The following is a 13,246-nucleotide window of genomic DNA, read 5'->3' on the forward strand; positions in this document are numbered from 1 at the left end:
CTTAGCCGTGGGACCGGAGGAATTTAGTGAATGAAGACAGGATTTAATAGGCTGCTTCTCTCCCTCGTCGCCGAATGCGTTTGTGGTGGTGGGCGCTGGGCGGAGTGAGGCAGGCAGAGAGGCCTGTGAGGGGTAACTGGTGTTCGTGCATTCCCTTCGCTTTAGTTCCTCACTCTATACATCATTACAGACCTCTCCACTACATAATACCTACAACTCCTGTTGCGTCGACCAGTTCTTCAACCACTCCGAGCTAGTCCGTTCCCCCCCCCCCCCCCCTTTTAGCAGCAACAATTTGAGCCATTTTGGACTAGAAGTATAATTGACTACTTTCACGCGTGTAGCGTCTTCGAAATTCAACCTGAAGGTATTAATTTCAAAATGCCACTGTGAATTGGATGGAAGATTGTCCTCGCACCGGACACTCGTAGTACGTGAAGTTTCTGTTCTCCGTGAAATACAAGTACCTAGTCTTCTTTGGCTTGGCTTCGCGGACGAAGATTTATGGAGGGGGTAAAAAGTCCACGTCAGCTGCAGGCTCGTTTGTGGCTGACAAGTCCGATGCGGGACAGGCAGACACGATTGCAGCGGTTGCAAGGGAAAATTGGTTGGTTGGGGTTGGGTGTTGGGTTTTTCCTCCTTTGCCTTTTGTCAGTGAGGTGGGTTCTGCGGTCTTCTTCAAAGGAGGTTGCTGCCGCCAAACTGTGAGGCGCCAAGATGCACGGTTTGAGGCGTTATCAGCCCACTGGCGGTGGTCAATTTGGCAGGCACCAAGAGATTTCTTTAGGCAGTCCTTGTACCTTTTCTTTGGTGCACCTCTGTCACGGTGGCCAGTGGAGAGTTCGCCATATAACACGATCTTGGGAAGGCGATGGTCCTCCATTCTGGAGACGTGACCCATCCAGCGCAGCTGGATCTTCAGCAGCGTGGACTCGATGCTGTCGACCTCTGCCATCTCGAGTACTTCGACGTTAGGGGTGTAAGCGCTCCAATGGATGTTGAGGATGGAGCGGAGACAACGCTGGTGGAAGCGTTCTAGGAGCCGTAGGTGGTGCCGGTAGAGGACCCATGATTCGGAGCCGAACAGGAGTGTGGGTATGACAACGGCTCTGTATACGCTTATCTTTGTGAGGTTTTTCAGTTGGTTGTTTTTCCAGACTCTTTTGTGTAGTCTTCCAAAGGCGCTATTTGCCTTGGCGAGTCTGTTGTCTATCTCATTGTCGATCCTTGCATCTGATGAAATGGTGCAGCCGAGATAGGTAAACTGGTTGACCGTTTTGAGTTTTGTGTGCCCGATGGAGATGTGGGGGGGCTGGTAGTTATGGTGGGGAGCTGGCTGATGGAGGACCTCAGTTTTCTTCAGGCTGACTTCCAGGCCAAACATTTTGGCAGTTTCCGCAAAGCAGGTCGTCAAGCGCTGAAGAGCTGGCTCTGTATGGGCAACTAAAGCGGCATCATCTGCAAAGAGTAGTTCACGGACAAGTTTCTCTTGTGTCTTGGTGTGAGCTTGCAGGCGCCTCAGATTGAAGAGACTGCCATCCGTGCGGTACCGGATGTAAACAGCGTCTTCATTGTTGGGTCTTTCATGGCTTGGTTCAGCATCATGCTGAAGAAGATTGAAAAGAGGGTTGGTGCGAGAACACAGCCTTGCTTCACGCCATTGTTAATGGAGAAGGGTTCAGAGAGCTCATTGCTGTATCTGACCCGACCTTGTTGGTTTTCGTGTACCTAGTGCCGTTTAGGTTTCGGTGATTTTTTTTTTGCATCTCGATTCCAACTGTAAAAAGTTCCCCTGTAAAAACTTTTCAGAATCTTGTATCTTACAATCATCCCCTTTCGTATTTTAAAACTCTTGCATATATAACCTTGAAATCGTCCAACACTTCATCACAAACACCCTATCTTATTCTGGCAATTTTAGGAACTGCTTCCAGTGCATAAGTAACTTTCCTTGGATTGGGAGATCAATGAGATACTGTACATGGTATTCCATATGTAGAGCCCTATATAATTGAAGCATAACATTCATGCCGTTGAATTCGATTTCCTTAGCAGTAAACAGCAATGCTTTAGAACAGTGGTTTTCAAACTTTCTTTCTACTCCCAGACCACTTTAAGTAATCCCTATGCTATAGGTGCTCAGATATTAATAAAATGTTATTTAAAGTGGTATGTGAGTAGGAAAGGAAGGATGAGAATCACTGCTCTAAACCCATTATTAATGAAATATTTTGCTTGAGAAAAATTGTCATTGGCCCATTTCCTTTGGAATTTAAAAAAAATTTAGACAATCAGCACTGTAACAGGCTAATTTTCCCTACTGGTCCATGCTGGCCAATTTACACCCCTACACCCCTAGTACATTTTTGAAAGATGGGAGGAAATCCAAGCCCCAATTTTTTCATTCCATAGGTGGCACAGTTATTATAGCGGTTAGCTCCACACTTTTACAGTGCCAGTGTTTGGGTTCGAATCCCACGCTATCTGTGAGGAGTTTATATGTTCACCCGTGTCAGTATGGGTTTTCTCTGAGGCCTCTGATTTCCTCCATCCTTCAAAAATGTACTGGGGGGGGGGTGTAGGTTAATGGGCTGAATTGGCCTGTTACAGTGCTGTATGTCTACATTTTTTTAAAAAATTAAACTGTGCACGAGTCATTTAGGTACATTTAAAATAGTGGTTTTCAAAATTTTTCTTTTCACTCACCTTAAATAATTCATTACTAATCACTAACCATCTATGACATAGGGATTACTTGAGGTGGTATGTGAATGGAAGAAAAGGTTTGAAAAGCACTGCTTTAGAACATAGAATATTATAATTATGAATCCAGAGGACCCCAAAACCCAGCAGCAATAGAAATTCACCAAGACAAATGGTTACTTAAACAAAAGTTACTTTTAACTAACTTTAAACATGAAAACAGGATCAAAGTCTAACTTATTGCTATTAACTTATTTAGCCTAACTTAACCCCCTTCTAATTCTAAGTGCACATGTAATATGTGTAAATTTAGAAAAGTTCTTTGATTCACAGTCCAATCTCACTTCTCACTCCTCCAAGTTCACTGGCATCAGGCAGTTCTTATATTGTGCACATAATTTAACATTTATAAATTTCACCAGGCCTTTGTGCTTGAAAGATAAATGGTTACCGCTCAGGAAAGTTTTTGTCAGTTTTCAGAGAGAGAGAGATTTGTTGCTGGTTGGACACCCACAACTGATTCCTTCTGAACAGTGTCTTGCTGAAGAAACTTACCCCATCAGGGTTTTCCAGATGATGACCTCTTTCAGGCCACCACAGAGTTCCTTTTTGTTTCCCTTATTTCAAGTGAAACATTATGCAGCCAAAACAAGGGCTTTGACCAGGCTGAACTAAGAATTCACAACCCTTCTTCCAAATGGGGTTTTTCCACAAGCTTTCCATTTTGTCCTGTTCCAGTCCCAGCTCTCTCTCTCCCTCTCTCTCACTCAGTGAAAAACCACATGACCTGCACCTGTCTGAACTGCACTCAGACAGGCTGTGGCTCCGGACCTAATCTTCTGAGTTCGTTCATCTGTTACTTTCCAAAACAGTAATCCATTACTCCACAGCACGTCTAATTAACACCTACTTGTGAAGTCCCTAAAGGCATCCTTCAAAGTTTGTGCAAAGGTACTTGGAGCCTGAATTGTCTGGCTAAAGCAGAGCTGTAGCATTTTAAATGAGATATGTTCTGAAGTGTTTGCATCTGTATGTGACTTAAACTTAAAAGAAAACTGCCACAATTTATCTCCTATAAAACATCTATATACAATAATACATAAACTGTCACACAGCATAGTACAGGCCCTTCAATCCACTTTGTGGACCTATATAAATCTACTCCTCTACAATGTAATCCTTCCCTACCTCATACATAACCTTTTTTCTGACTTCATGTGCCTATCTGAGTCTTTTAAATGTCCCTACTGTACCAGCCTCTGTCACCACCCCTGGCAATGCATTCCATCCACCTACCACTCTGAGTTTTAAAAAAAAATCCTCTAATATCTCCCCTATTTCCTACACTCACTTTAAACAAGTACTCTTAGATATTTGTTGTTGTCACCTCTGGAAAAAGATGCTTGTTGTCCACCCCTATTTCTCCTTCTCATGATCTTAAGTTGCACTTAATTCTTTGTCACTCCAAAGAGAGAAGCCCCAGCTCTATCTGCCTTGCTTCAAGACATGTATTCCAATCCAGGCAAGACCCTGATGAATCTCCTCTGCACATTTTCTAAAGCTTCTGCATCCTTCATTTAATGAGGTGATCAGAAGTAAACACAATATTCAAAGTGCAGTCTAACTGAAGTTTTATTGAGCTGCAACATTACCTCACAGCTCTTGAACTCAATCCCTTGACTAATGAAGGTGAGTATACCATATACCTTCTTAACTACCATCAACTTGTGCACCAACTTTGTTTTTATGGACCCCAAGATCCCTCCATTCCTCCATGCTGATAAAAATCCTGCCATAAATCACATACTCTTCCTTCAAGTTTGACCTTCTAAAATACATCACTTTACACTTACCCAGATTGAACTCCATCTGCCTAACTCTGCATCCTATCTTTCTCCTGTAGTAACAACAACCTTCTATGATATTGACAACACCTACAACCTTTGCGTCATCTGAAAACTTACTGATTCACACCTTCATTTATAAAAATTATAAAGAGCAAGAGTCTCACATCAGATCTATGTGGAAGGCTACAAGTCACTGACCTCCTGGAATAATACATTCCATCTTCTACCACCCTTTGCCTTCTATAGGCAAGTCAGATCTGAAGTCAAGCAGTCGAAGTTCCATGATCCCACACCTCTGGATGAGCCTACCATGGGAGACTTTCAAACGCCGTACTAAAATCCATGTACACCACATCCGTCCCTCTACAACCACCAATGTCTTTTTTTAACCTCACTGAAAAATTCAATAAGGCTCATGAGATGCGACCTGTCCCACGAAGACTTCAATCCAATCCATTGACAGCCAGAGCTCCAGATCCAAACTTACGAAACCATTAGCAAAATTTCAGTGCTTGAGGCTTCTTCCACCTTCTCGCATCCCAGTTCCTATACCTGGTGCCACTTCAACCAGTTTCACATCAGTTCGCAGCAGTCCACAGGCTGCATAGGTTCCTCACCTTGAGTCACCAACATTCCATTGCTTGTGTGTTCTTCAGCCTCTCTCTGATCTGCCATTGTGCTCGCCATCCCATAGGTTAGTCCCTTCTGGTTCTTCTCAACTTGGGTTGGGGGTTTGGTGTTCTCCCCTTTATTGGAGCCCTGCATCAATCCTCTATTTCCCTGGAATCTGCAAACCATCGAGATTGCTGCCTAACATAAGGTGCCACCATCTTGGGCCTAGACTCCAAGGTCATAGGATTAAGGGTAGAGCAATGGATGTTGTATTTTAGTAAAGCATTTGGTAAGTTCTCTCCTGTTAAGATGGTCTAGAACACACATGCCAAATTTGGCCCGCGATATAATTATATTTGGCCCGCAAGATCATATCAAAAATGTATTAGAGGTGGCCCGCTGGCAGCCGCGCCAGTATGGCGCATGCACAGTAACCGCTGTGTCCCAGGGTGAGAGAGAGAAAAATCCTGGTCGTTGAAAAGTAGTGGTGGGTGGTTTTATAAACACGCTGTCGTGTTCCCCCGCCCACCCCCCCCACCGCAGCGCGGCCTGGCCGGTGTCAGGGGAAGCCAAGGCCGCTTCCCAGCGCCCGGAACCCCAGTGCCACAGCGTTTCTTGGAGCTGCAGATGGAGTCGGGACACCGGAGGGAAGATTGGGGCTCCCCGCTGGGCGATGGGGGTGCCGGCTGCCCTGCGCCTTCCCACCGGACCAGCGGCGGGTGCCCGGAGTACACGTGGAGAGCGAGGCTGGTCGGGTAGGTAGGGTGGAACCCCCCGCCAATCTCGGGAGTGGCGTGGGCTGCATCGGGATTAGCCGCGCTCACCTGCTCCTCCACCGCTGACTGGGATCCCAGCGCGGTCCTGAACGCAGAGACTGCCCTGGAAAGGTCCTGGGACACCGGCACGGAAAGAAGAGCAGGGTCCGTAGAACATTACAGATCAGAAACAGGCCCTTCGGCCCTTTGACTCTACTTCGTGAAAACCCAACACTGGAGAAACTCAGCGGGTTAAACCATATCCTTTATCCAGCAGAGAGGTACCTGACAATGTTTGGCCCTTGATCCCCTTCATCAATGTATGAGCGAAAGTCTGTGGTTCTCGTAAAAACACCAGAAGGGAAAAACTCAGCAGGTCAAAGGGGGTCCGGGAGAAACTCAGCAGGTCATGGGGGGTCTGGCAGAAACTCAAGGGGGGGGCCTGACTTGCCAGGACTGTTGCCCACTCCCCCTCCCTGCCGCAGGCCGACCCGCGACTCATGGTGACGGGGCCGCTGATCCGCCGAGATGCCGCCCTGCAGCGAGAGCCGATGCCCCCGCACTGTCGTTGTCCAACCCGATCGCCCGCAAACCCCGCCCTCCCGCACACAGGCGGGAGTTCATAAAGTATTATGAATTTTAATCTCAGGATAAAACGATCTTCCAATAGTTTCATGTCACAGTGATAAATATATTCCTGGTTAAAAATGGTCCTGCACCTGGATACAAGCTCATTAGGCATAAAACTTGAAAAGTGTGTAAATCAAAGGATATCTGTACCAATGGAAAAAGGGCATGGCAAATAACCCTGCTAGAGTTCATGCCCACAATCAGTCACCCATTTGATTGTTTCAGGAATCATGTTATTCTCCCACATTCTCAATAGCCCTCAGATTTTACTATTCGACAGCACACTAGCAACATTTGACAAATCCTCTATAGAGAAATATTATTTATTGAATATTTTATTTCTCATTTGTTGATGCTTCTGGAAAGAATTTATCCAAAACTATTATTAAACATTTATTTTAATAAGAAAAAGTTTAACATTACATATGTTGAAAGAAGAGAAAACATGCAGATGTTGTTGAAAATTTTCAATAAATATTTAGTTCGGCCCTCGACTTAATCCAAGTTTTTAATTTTGGCCCTCCGTGAATTTGAGTTTGACACCCCTGGTCTAGAAGATTAAGTTCAATTGGATTTATGTGAAGTTGGTAAATTGGATCTAAAATAGATTTGTGCATAGCAGATAGAGTAGTGGAGAGGGGTCTTTTATGACTGGAGGCCTATGACAAGTGGTATTCTGCAAAGATCTATAAACATTAGTGCTGATGTTTATAATATCAATGATTTGGATGAAAAGGTGGTCATTTTGCAGATTATATGGAAATTGGTGAAGTTATGATTAGTAAGAAAGTTTGTCAAAGGATATAGCAGGATATAGATCACCAACAATTGAGCAGAGAAATGGCGGATGGAGATTAATCTGAACATGTACGTTGATGCATTTTGTGGGGGGGGGGGAGAAATGTAAGAGACAAATAAACAGTAAATGGCAGGACTCGTAGGATCTTTGTACAGAAGAATCTTAGGGTGTAAGTCCCTAGAAGTGGCAACACAAGTGTATAGTATGGTAATGATGTGGATTCCAGTTCTTTTGGTGGATCAGACAAAATGACTTAAACCCCAAACTTTAGTCTTCCCTTGCAAATCATTCCATCTTCCTTTATTCTGCAGAATTGTGAGTTATCTGTACAGAGCATCACAGAGATACTCTCTCTGAAAGCTGGCAGAGAAAACTGAACATGTTTCAAAGCTTTCCCTTTGTCTTGTTCAAACATGGGCGGAGTTACATTTGGCCCAATCAAAAGTTCACACAATACATTCTTACCCAATGCAATTGCTTCCAAGTACAAATTCCATTGCTGCAGATGATTGACAGCCTCTTATCAGACCTGCTGATTTGATTGGTTCAGAGTAAATTCCTACAGTTGGTCATCGTGCTAATTGGTTCTTTTGAATTGCCATACCTCCCTTACTAGAATGCTGCAAAACCTAGCTACAGAATCACTAGCTGTTAACCCTTTCCTTTCTCAATGAAACCATGCAGCATGCTTGCCTTCATCATTCAGGGCATGGAGTCTATTAGTTGGGAAATTGTGTTACAGCTGTATGAAACTTCCTTTCGGCTACTTGGATATTGTGTGCCAACTAGTAGTTCTTGATAGGATGTGGAGACTTTGGAGAATGTGCATTAGAAGTTCAACTGGATGTTGCCTTTATTGGAATATATTAACTATGAGCAGAGGGGAAAATTAAAGGAGATTTGCAAGGGAAGTTTTATTTTACACACTGTTTTCAGTGGTTGGAATGCACTGGCAGGGGAGGCAGATTCAAAAGCAATATAGAGAGATTTTGACAGTCGCCTGGAGAGGCAGGGAATGGTAATCAGATGTGAATCGTGCAAGAAGAGATTAGTTTAGAGGCATCTTGGTTGATGCAGAGCTGTTGGGTCGAAGGGCCTATTTTAATGTTGTACTGTTCAATGTTCTTTACAAATTCTTTCATACCTTTATTCTCCCCTTGAAAAACTGGGCTATCTACAGTTCCTAATTATAACTTCTTGGGAAAACATGCTTGATCATTGTGACAGATTATGTTGTGTTTCTATTGTATATAGATATGATTTTGGGAGATAAATTGGGGCAGGTTTTTGAGTGAGGTCACATACAGACACTTTAAGACAGATCTTATTTAAAATACTGGAGCTCTGCTCAGGCTAGAAAGGCTGGTGCCAAGAGCTTTTGCAAAAGCTTTGGAGAGTGCCCAAGAGATGTCACTAATGAATTGTTATTTACAAAAGGCAACAGATGAAATAACTGGGTGTCCAACGAACAACAAATCTCTCTATTTAAATCCGACAAGAACCTTCCTGAGCAGTAACCATTTACCTTCCTAGCACAAAAGCCTGGTGAACTTCATAAATGTTAAATTCTGTGTATAGTATAAGAATTGCCTGCAACCAGTGAATTTGGAGGAATAAGAAGTGAGAATGGACTGAATCAAATAACTTTTCGGAACGTACACACACATTACATACATGTGAGCTTAGAATTAGAAGGGGGTTAAGTTAGGTTAGCTAAGTCAATAGTGATGAGATAAAATTTGATTCTGTTTTCATGTTTAAAGATAATTAAAGCAACTTTTAAGTAACCATTTGTCTTGGTGAATATCTATTGCTGCTGGGTTTTGGGGTCCTCTGGGCTCATATCACCATTGATAGCATGACCTTTGGTGACAAGAATCCAGGTTCTGGAATGCAAAGAGAAAATGCTGGAAATATTAGCCACACAGATCTGAGAGGACAGAAAGGGATAATGAGAAAATATTCCTTTGGCAGAATATAAATAGGAGACAAATTAAATCTGAGATACCAGAAGAGAAAACAGAAGAAAACAATACCTTAATGCTGGAAATGAGAGAGATGTGATGGAAATGGCTGACTGTCAGAAATTATTTAATTCACTGCTGAGTCCTGAAGGTTGCAAAGAGTCAGAATGATATTAACAATGACTCTAAGTTGTGGACATCTGCATTTGTGTCTGCCCTTCAAGTAAAATGTTTTATCTAATTTGACTTCCTTGCTGAAAAATTGCTTCATAGATCTTCTAAGTATTTTATTTAGTGCAATGTAACATTAATTTAAAAAGAATAGTGTAATGTAGTCTTTAAAATATATCTCTGAATCTCAAAAGTGATAAAAGGTACTTTTTGTTATTACTTTCACATTTTGTCAATTGGGCAGTATAAAATCTAAGTAGTGCCTGCTAGTTTTAATCCCATCAGTTTTAATCACAGGCTTCAATCTTAAATTTTGTGAGGAAACACCCAGGGGCCAGTTCTCATGAATTTAAGGTTAACACTTAAAAAAAAAAATGCATTAATGCTTTTTGAAATCATGGAGAAATGGACTATTGCAGAGTTAGAAATGGCTTGTTCAGTGTTAAAAGCTTCTATGTGCATGACTGCTTTTGGATGGTTGGATTTATATTTTGCTTTGGTGAGCACATATTGGATTCCAAGATTTTGATTTTGGGAAAATTCTTCACTTTATCCCTTGGCTTCTCAAATGTCTAACTTTTCTGACTCCAGTGTCCAGTACCAATTGAGCATTTTCTCACACTGATTATCAAAGTGGACCATGTCCCCAATGATCCTCTACTGTCAGTGTCTGAGGATGATGTGCAAGCTGCCTTCAGGAGAGTGAATCCAAGGAAAGCATTTAGTCCTGATGGAATACCCAGCCCATTACTGAGAATCTGTGCTGACCAACTTGTCAATGTATTCAAGTTCATTTTCAAGTTTATTAAATTACACAAGTACAACCCAACTATACAGCATTCTCCAGTCCTCAGTACAAAACATGCAAACACACAGTAAAAAAAAAACCCAGTAAATTTATACAGTAAATCCCCATTATCTGGCAGCTAGAGGTATTGCAGATGCTGGAAATGTGCATTTTCAGGTTGACTGAGTCTCATTCTTCCTCCTGTATTAAGAAAACACCATTTAAAAGACAATGCAAAGTAACTTGAAAAAAAAGTATTGTAGTCTTTAATTATGTAAAGTTCAATTTAATCAAGTAATTTCTGGAACTTATAAAATCTACTTAAACTTGACCCCCAGTCACTGGCACGCTGACTGTGCTGCCATCATAATTAACCCCTCCCTCAAATTTAAAGGTCTCTCTTTGGCTTCGCGGACGAAGATTTATGGAGGGGTAATGTCCACGTCAACTGCAGGCTCGTTTGTGGCTGACAAGTCCGATGCGGGACAGGCAGATACGGTTGCAGCGGTTGCAGGGGAAAATTTGTTCGTTGGGGTTGGGTGTTGGATTTTTCCTCCTTTGTCTTTTGTCAGTGAGGTGGGCTCTGCAGTCTTCTTCAAAGGAGGTTGCTGCCCACTGAACTGTGAGGCGCCAAGATGGACAGTTTGAGGCGATATCTGCCCACTGGCAGTGGTCAATGTAAGAGATTTCTTTACGCAGTCCTTGTACCTCTTCTTTGGTGCACCTCTGTCTCGGTGGCCAGTGGAGAGCTCGCCATATAACACGATTTTGGGAAGGCGATGGTCCTCCATTCTGGAGACGTGACCTACCCAGCGCAGTTGGATCTTCAGTAGAGTGGATTCGATGCTGTCGGCCTCTGCCATCTCGAGTACTTCAATGTTGGAGATGAAGTCGCTCCAATGAATGTTGAGGATGGAGCGGAGACAATACTGGTGGAAGCGTTCTAGGAGCCGTAGGTGATGCTGGTAGAGGACCCATGATTTGGAGCCGAACAGGGGTGTGTGTATGACAACGGCTCTGTATACGCTAACCTTTGTGAGATTTTTCAGTTGGTTGTTTTTCCAGACTCTTTCATGTAGTCTTCCAAAGGCACTATTTGCCTTGGCGAGTCTGTTGTCTATCTCGTTGTCGATCCTTGCATCCGATGAAATGGTGCAGCCGAGATAGGTAAACTGGTTGACCGTTTTGAGTTTTGTGTGCCCGATGGAGATGTGGGGGGGCTGGTAGTCATGGTGGGGAGCTGGCTGATGGAGGACCTCAGTTTTCTTCAGGCTGACTTCCAGGCCAAACATTTTGTCTTACTAAAGTCTTACTAAATACTGAATACTAATAAAAATAAAAACTCTTACTAGGCAGGGATAGGGAGACACTTTGGACAAGTCATCCCAGTGGTTAACAATATCAACTGGCTCTTCATCCTGGTGTCCCGGTGAGACCCTCAGGGCACCCTGACTCACTGTCATGCAAGTGTCCAGTTCAAGCCCTCGGTGCGCCTTCCTCTCGCTGACAACCCAACTCCCCTCCATGCAATTTTCCTTAGTGCACCTTCCTCATATAAACAAATCTGCTCACCTCCATGTCCTGGTCAAGCCCTCAGAGCAAATGTTAGTTTAATAAATAGAGTCAATAATAGTGTTTAGTGATATCTTCAACATCTCATTCTGGCAGGGCATGATACCAACCTATTTCAAACAGGCCTCAATCGTACCTGTGCCCAAGAACAGAGTAATAACCTGCCTAAATGACTACTGACCAGTGGGACTCTCATCAACAGTGAAGTGTTTTGAGAGGTGGTGTTGAAGCATATCAGCTCCCATCTGAGTGGTGACATGAATCCAGTCCAATTTGCTACTGCAGCAGCAGGTCTATAGCAGATGCCAACTCATTGGCTCTACATAAAGTTTTAAACACCTGGACACCAAAAATGCATACATAGGATGCTCTTTATTGACTACAGTTTAGCATTCAATACCATCATCCCCTCAGAACTGATCAGCAAGCTCCAAGACCTGGGCCTCAATATTCTAATGTAATTGGATCCTGGGCTTCCTTACTTCCAGATCACAATCAGTGAGGATTGATAAGAACAACTCCTCCGCAAGATATCTGCGTACTTAGCCCCTTGCTCTATTCACTTTATGGCTATGATTGGGTGACATGGTATGACAACATCATCTACAAATTTGCTGACGATACTCTTTCTCTTCTTCTTCTTCTCTTTGGCTTGGCTTCGCGGACGAAGATTTATGGAGGGGGTAAAAGTCCACGTCAGCGAGGGGGAGGACGTGGACCTGTCCTCGGGCCTGCGCAAAGGAGCTTTTAGGTGGAGTGCAGTGCGCGCAGTACTGGCCCCACCCTTTACACCCATGGTTCGTGTGCCGTGGCCAAGCAAGCTGGGACGTGGCAGCGAGGTCCTTGGGTCGTAGGTTTTATATCGGAGTGGCCTTCTCCTATGCAGGTTTCTTACCCGGGCTGGAGGGGTCTGCCTCCCCTCCTAGGTTGGTCCATACTGGCCGGACCGGGGCCGAGGCCGCCGCAGCTCACCCTGTGCCTGGACTGGGGCCGCCGCCTCCCACTCTCTGCCCGGATCGGGGCCTCCGCCTGCCTCACTCGACCGAGGCCGGGGCCGCCGTCTCCCCCTTGCTCCTGCCCGTATCGGCGCCGCCGCCGTCTACCTTTCGCCCGGACCGGGGCTGGGGCCGCTGCTGCTCTCCCTGTGCCCGGACTGTGGCCGCCGCCTCCCACTCCCTGCCCGGACCGGGGCCTCCGCCTGCCTCACTCGACCGAGGCCGGGGCCACCGTCTCCCCCTTGCTCCTGCCCGTATCGGGGCCGCCGCCGTCTACCTTTCGCCCGGACCGGGGATTAAAAAGGGGTGATGAGTCAGCATATAAAAGCGATATTGAAAAAAACAGTTGAATGGTGTACTAACAACAGCCTTGCACTCAATGTCCCCAAAACCAAGGAGCTGATTGTGGAC

At 44.5% G+C, this 13,246-nt stretch overlaps 1 protein-coding gene across 8 annotated transcripts in view; it reads left to right on the forward strand.

Annotated features, from left to right (window-relative positions):
* ro60 (Ro60, Y RNA binding protein) overlaps positions 1 to 13,246 on the forward strand; it is a 79,167-nt gene that overhangs the window by 8,835 nt on the left and 57,086 nt on the right. The window lies entirely within an intron of this gene.

The sequence above is a fragment of the Narcine bancroftii genome, chromosome 5 (assembly GCF_036971445.1).
Source record: "Narcine bancroftii isolate sNarBan1 chromosome 5, sNarBan1.hap1, whole genome shotgun sequence".
Lineage (NCBI taxonomy): Eukaryota > Metazoa > Chordata > Chondrichthyes > Torpediniformes > Narcinidae > Narcine > Narcine bancroftii.